Source organism: Coenobita brevimanus, chromosome 44 (genome assembly GCF_032717465.1).
Source record: "Coenobita brevimanus isolate Jiangsu-jjx chromosome 44, ASM3271746v2, whole genome shotgun sequence".
Lineage (NCBI taxonomy): Eukaryota > Metazoa > Arthropoda > Malacostraca > Decapoda > Coenobitidae > Coenobita > Coenobita brevimanus.
The window spans coordinates 35169748-35176975 of record NC_136997.1 but is presented as its reverse complement, the minus strand read 5'-3'; positions in this window follow the sequence as shown (position 1 = coordinate 35176975).

Below are 7228 nucleotides of genomic sequence, written 5' to 3'. Positions count from 1 at the left end.
TATGCAAGATCCTCTCACCTTTATTGGGCTGCTCACCACTTGTTCAGATTAGAGCCATCTCTGAACAACGTCTCGCTTTGGAGAAAGTAGAAAATAGGGCCGTAAAGCACTTTCCCATCTAAAAGTAATTTCTGAACTGCTATCACCACTACCATCATCACAGCTACCACCACCACCACCATCACAGTTACCCCCACCACCATCATCATCATCATCACAGTTATCACCATCACCATCACAGCTACCACCAACATCATCATCACAGGTAGCACCACCACCACCACCACAACTAATACCATCACACCTACCACTATCACCATCACAGTTACCACCACCACCACCACCATCACCATAACAGCTACCACCAGCACCATCATCGCAGCTACCACCACCACCAAAACTCACTACCATTGATGCAGCTACAACCATTTTCTACTGAGTAAGATCACCTATTCATAGTATGAATGGAGTAATCCCTCTCTCGCTTTCCAAAGACACATAAAACCCCATGGAAATCTCCCGCCCTCTCTTCTACGTGCGAGAATTGTAACACCAATGGGGATAATTGTTAGGATCCAAAACGCCGCTTCAGAAAATCGTAATCGACGTCAAATTGAAACTGGACCATCTGGGACCCAATTCCAACCATCATGCCAAGTTTCATCAAAATCTTATTCCCATTTTGGCCGTGACACACACACACACACACACACACACATACACACACACACACACACACACACACACACACACACACACACACAAAGGATTATAGTACAGCTGACCCTCCATTTTGGGGACTGATAGGGGGAAGACAGGTCTGTTGCTGCAAAAAGTCTTTTCCTGTAAAATATATACGATCTATCTATCTATCTATTGCCAGACGCCTCAATCCCGTTTGGGGTGGCCACAAACAAATCGCCTCCAAGTCGCCCTGTCCCCCGCCATTTCACTGCCCTGCTCCCAACTCACACCCCCCTCTCTCATATACCTCTCCACCCCATCCCTCCATCTCATCCTCGGCCTCCCCCTCCCTCTTTCCACCTCACTCATATACACTCTCTTCGTCAGTCTTTCACCCTCCATCCTCTCCACATGGCCAAACCACCTCAGTGTATTCCTCATAACGCTTCCTATCACATCCACATCCACACCACAACGTTCCTTTATATCCTCATTCGTCAGCCTGTCTCTCCACGTGACTCCACAGGCTCCTCTTAAATAACTCATTTCCACTGCTCTCACTCTTGACTTGTGTCCTTCCAACAATGTCCAAGCTTCACTTCCGTACGTTAGAGTTGGTATCACAATACTGTCATGTAGTAACTTTTTCACTTCCATGCTCACTTCCCTGTTTCTTATCACTGCTTTCAAGGAACCAGCAACCTTTCTTCCCTGCTGTACCCTTTCAAGCACTTCACCCTCCAAACCTCCATCCTTACTCATCACACTACCCAAATACTTAAACGTACTCACATTTTCCAATTCCTCACCATCCAACCTCGCTGTACATTCACTAACTTCACCTCTCTCAAAGACCATCACTTTACTCTTCCCTACATTCACCTTTAGGTTCCGTTTCTTACACACACTCTCAAACTCATCCACCAAGCCTTGCAGCTCCCCTTCGTCTTCACTCAACAACACAGTATCATCTGCAAACAACAGTACAGGGAGTTTCCAAACACTATCCTCTCTCACCAGGGCCACTCCAACATCCACTACCCTACCTTGTACCTCTTTTATTACCCCATCCATGTACAGATTGAACAACCATGGAGACATGACACATCCCTGTTTCAAACCAACTTTCAAAGAGAAAAATTCACTTAGTTCACCATCCACACGCACTGCAGCCTTCGCACCATCGTACATACTCTTCACAGCATTCAACAATTTCCCATCTACTCCATATATTCTTAACACTTTCCACAATCCTTGTCTATCCACCCTGTCATATGCTTTCTCCAAATCCATGAAAGCCGCATACAACTTCTTTCCCTTCTCTAGAAACTTTTTCACTAAAGATCTAAGAATGAATATCTGATCTACACAACCTCAACCCCTTCCTTAAGCCTCCCTGTTCTTCTCCAACTAATTTCTCTGTTCTTTCTCTAACTCCGTCTACAGGTATCCTACCATACACTTTTCCTATTATACTAAGAAGACAAATGCCCCTATGATTACCACACACTTCTTTTTCCCCTTTTCCTTTGTACACGGGAATAATTATACCTGACTTCCAATCCTCCGGGACTCTACCTTCCTCCCAGGCCAATCTGCACATCTTCCACTTCCATTCTACTACTATCTCTCCCCCATGCTTCAGCATTTCACCACACACTCCATCAATTCCTGGGGCTTTCCCCGATTTAACTTTCTTCATTGCTTCCACAACTTCTATCCTACTGATTTCTTCCTGTCTTCTCACCTCCCTCCTTCTCCCAGCCATTCCCCAGCCACTTATACTCGCATTACTTCCATCCTCTACGTTCAACAATTCCTTAAAGTGTTCTCTCCATCTGCTCACTTTTTCTCCCTTCTCTACTAGTAATCTACCATTTTTATCTTTCACTCCCCTGCTAACTTCACTTCCACCCTGTCTTACTCTTTTCACTTCTCTCCAGAACATTTTCTTACAGTCCCTCCACTTTACACTCAAATTCCTTCCAAATTCCTCATCCACTCTCTTCTTACTCTCTCTTACCAATCTTTTCACCTCTCTCTTCCTTTCCACATATAACTCTCTCTTCCGCCTCTCAACTTCTTCCACGCCCCTATTTCTCATCCATTCATTGTATGCTTTCTTCTTTTGTGCCACAGCCTGTTTCACCTCTTCAGTCCACCACGCTGTTCCTTGCACCCCCCTCCGTCTTCTCTTCCTTCCACACACCACATCACATGCTGCACATATTTCTTCTGTAAATATCTTACACACACCTTCCACGTCTCCCATCTGCTCCAATTCATATTTGCCCAATCGTTCCTCCACTTCTCTCTTATACTCTGCCTTTTTCTCATCCTCTTGTAACCTTTCCACTCTCCTTGCAACTACTCCTTCCTCTCGTCTTTCCCTTCTTCTATTTCTCCATCTTACTTGCATCCTAATTCTGGCCACCACCAAGTAGTGGTCAGAAAGTCCACTCCCCCAACCTCTATACACTCTTGCATCCTTTACACATCTTCGCACCCTTTCATCCACACACACATAATCAATCATTGCCTTCCTTTCATTCAGTTCACCACCCACCCTTCTCATCACTTGCCATGTATACCTGTGGATCATTTTATGCCTGAAGAGGGTATTGGCTATCACCAACCCCCTCCCAGCACAAATGTCCACTAACGCACTCCCATTCTCATCTATCTCAGCAGGCACACCCCACTCACCAACTATTCCATCCACCTTCACATTCCCAACTTTACCATTCATATCACCAATCAAAAACACTCTCTCATTCCTTCCAAACTTTTCCATGCACACTTCCACATTTGTCCAGAACTCTTCTCTCACTCTTCTAGCACGATCTTGCGTTGGTGCATACACACACACAATCGCCCACATTTGTATTCCAACTTTCAACTTTACCCACACAATCCTTGACCCAACTGATCCATACTGTCTTATGCTCTTCTTCCATCTTTTACTCACAACTATACACACTCCTTCCTTTGCCCTCTCATTCTCATCTACTCCTGCACATACACCCCATCCATACTCCCATTCTCTCACACTTTCTCCTCTCCATTTTGTTTCAGTTATTCCACATACATCCACTTTCGCATCCTCAAGCACCTGGACAATCTCTCTCTCTTTCACCTCATCATTCGCTCCTCTTACATTCCATGTACTCATTACCAAGTCCTTTGTCCGGTCCTGGGTCGTCATCGTTTGGTCAGTCCTTGTCCGAGGCTTCTTGTTTGCTTTTTTAGTTAGTTGCTTTCCGGGGAGGGGCACTAACCCTCCGCCAACCCTTTTAGTCGCCTTTTACGACTAGCAGGGATACTGGGGGAGTATTCTTGAAAACCCCCCTACCCCCAGGGGTATACGAACTTCAACAATAATAACAGTAGGCCTTATTCTTTACCAAATGGGTGCCATGGTTCCACCTATATTATAACAAACGTATGGCAAGGTAAGTTATTGCATCACAGATAGTTAACTGTTGAATTGTGGCTGCAAGTAATTATCTAAAACAAAAATGCTTATTTTAGGGTATACAGTTTGTTTCTTCACTGCGAACTCCTCATATACAAGCGCCAGTGACGAATCTTTTCAGGCAAGCTCGTAAATTGACTTTAACTTAAGAGTTACACTGAGGTTCACCCTTTTTCGTTTTCCAGGATTAGGAGGCATGGTGACACGACTGTCACGTTGGAACTGATGAGCTAGACAAAGCAGCTGGAGGCGTACTAATGGCCACCAAGCGAACGCTTTGCGAAGCAGCATACACTGTTGCTATATTGTCTGATGGTCCACAGGAGTAATGACCTACAGACGATGTCTGCTAAATCCGAAATCCGTTGTTTCTGGGCCCGCATAATCGAGGGTCAACTGTATAGTAGGTTAATTTTAAATGCAGGCTTGTTTCTTATTTCCTTTACCTAAGAATGTTTCTTTGCTTTATGAGTGCTGCTATTTTAATTTAGTAGTTTGGGTTATAATTCTCAGTATTCTTGGGGGATGTGTTTTTTATTGGCAAAGGAAAATATGTGTCAGGTGGTTTGTTATAAAAGGACAAATTCTTAACCTTATTTCCGTTTATTGTTTCTGAGTTAGCCAGTTTGCATTCTGTAGTTTATATATGTCCTTTTGAAAGTTATAAGAATGGGATAGATCAGCTGTGCTGTGATCAGTGTAGGTATGTGGTCTGAGAAGGGATTATGAATTGTTTGTCAAGTTTGGTGCGAGTCGAGTGTTGGAGACCAAAAGATGATTCCACATGATGTTGTCTGCTTGATGAGTGGAAGTGGCTGTCTGAAGGTTGGTTCCTAGATTATAGTATGTTCAGGGAGTTTAGTTGGTCTATTATTGTTTGGTCTTTGTGATTTGCTCTATGTGAGACTAACCATGCTCTGTGATGTTCGTTGAAAGATTTGATAATATGCTTAGTGTGTAAAGTTGTGTGTAGACTATCCAGAAGGGACTGGTGTTGTTATTAGTATGTAAATGTTTGTGCTGCTGTATGTGTACTTTTTTAACGTTTGCATTTCAAGGGTGTCGACTTCGATTATTTTCTGTTGTTTTGTTAGTGAACTGTATGGTGTTGTGTATGCGTGAAATGAGACTCTCCTTCTGTTGAATCTGGTAATATTGTTGGTGTAGTTTGGGAATTTTAGTACGGATGCTTGTGGGGAGAGTTTGGGTTCTTGTTTTACTGCAATATGTAGAGTAGTTTGCGCTGGGACATGATGAGCTCTGTGTGCACGATTTTGCTGCTGTTTATGTTTATCTGTAATATGTTTTGCTTTGTGTTATGAATGAAAGTAATGCAAGTATAAGTGGCTGGGGAATGGCTGCGAGATGGAAGGATGTGAGAAGAGAGGAAGAAATGAATAGGATGAAAGTTGTGGAAGCAATGAAGAAAGTTAAAATGGGGAAAGCTCCAGGAATTGATGGAATATTTGGTGAAATGATGAAGCATGGGGGAAAGATAGTAGTAGAATCGATGTGGAAGATGTGCAGATTGGACTGGGACGAAGGTAGAATCCCGGAGGATTGGAAGTCAGGTATAATTGTTCCCCTGTACAAAGGAAAGGGGGGATACTTACTGACAGAGTTAGGAAAATAACAGAGGTATTAGTTGGAGAAGAACAGGGAGGTTTTAGGAAGGAAGAGGTTGTGTAGACCAGAAGTTTATTCTTAGATCCTTAGTGGAAAAGTTTCTAGAGAAAAGAAAGAAGTTGTATTCGGCCTTCATGGATTTGGAGAAAGCATATGACAGGGTGGATAGACAAGGATTGTGGAAAGTATTAAGAATATATGGAGTAAATGGGAAGCTGTTGAAGGCCGTGAAGAGTATGTATGAGCGTGCTTAGGCTGCAGAATTCTTCTATTTGAAGATTGGATTGAAACAAGGATGAGTCATGTCTTCATGGTTGTTCAGTCTGTATATGGATGGGGTTATAAAAGAGATACAAGGTAGCGCAGTGGATGTTGGAGTGGCCCTGGTGAGAGAGGGCAGTGTTTGGAAACTCCTGTACTGTTGATTGCAGATGATACTGCGTTATTAAGTGAAGACGAAAGGGAGCTGCAAGGCTTGGTGGAGGAGTTTGGGAGAGTGTGTAAGAAACGGAAACTAAAGGTGAATGTAGGGAAGAGTAAAGTTATGGTCTTCGAGAGAAATGAAGTTAGTGAATGTACAGTGAGACTAGATGGGGAGGAAATAGAGAATGGGAGTTTGCTTAAGTACTTGGGTAGTGTGATGAGTAAGGATTGAAGTTTAGAGGATGAAGTGCTTGAAACGGTGCAGCAGGGAAGAAAGGTTTCTCGTTCCTTGAAAACAGTGATGAGAAACAGGGAAGTGAGCATGGAAGTGAAAAAGCTACTACATGACAGTATTGTTATACCAACTCTAACGTATGGAAATGAAGCTTGGACCTTGTTGGAGGGACAGAAGTCAAGAGTGATAGCAGTGGAAATGAGTTATTTAAGAGGAGCCTGTAGAGTCACATGGAGAGACAGGCTGACAAATGAGGAAGTGAAGAAGCGGCGTGGAGGGTAACCACATTAAGGTGGTTTGGCCATGTGGAGAGGATGGAGAATGAGAGACTGATGAAGAGAGTGTATGTGAGTGTGGTGGCGGGAGGGAGAGGAAGGGGGAGGCCAAGGATGAGATGGAGGGATGGAGTGGAGAAGTATATGAGAGAGGGGGAGGTGAACTGGGAGCAGGGCAGTGAAATGACGGGGACAGCGACATGGAGACGATTTGTTTGTGGCCACCCCTTACGGGATTAAGGGGTCTGACAATAGATAAATAGATAGATTGTTATGTGTTTGAGTTGAAGCATCGGGAGTGTTGTTTTGACATGTCCATGAGTCTGCATATTGTCGTATGGATGTAAATGTATTGCATGTGATGGATTACAGTTTGCAGTAAATATTGCTGTGTAGTGAGCTGTGTCGCTATGTGACTGGACTCTTGGTATTTTTGGCATGTGAATGGGCCAGATGGCTTTGTCTGCTTTGATAATTTGTAAATTATATCAGTATATAGAGGCCTGAAAA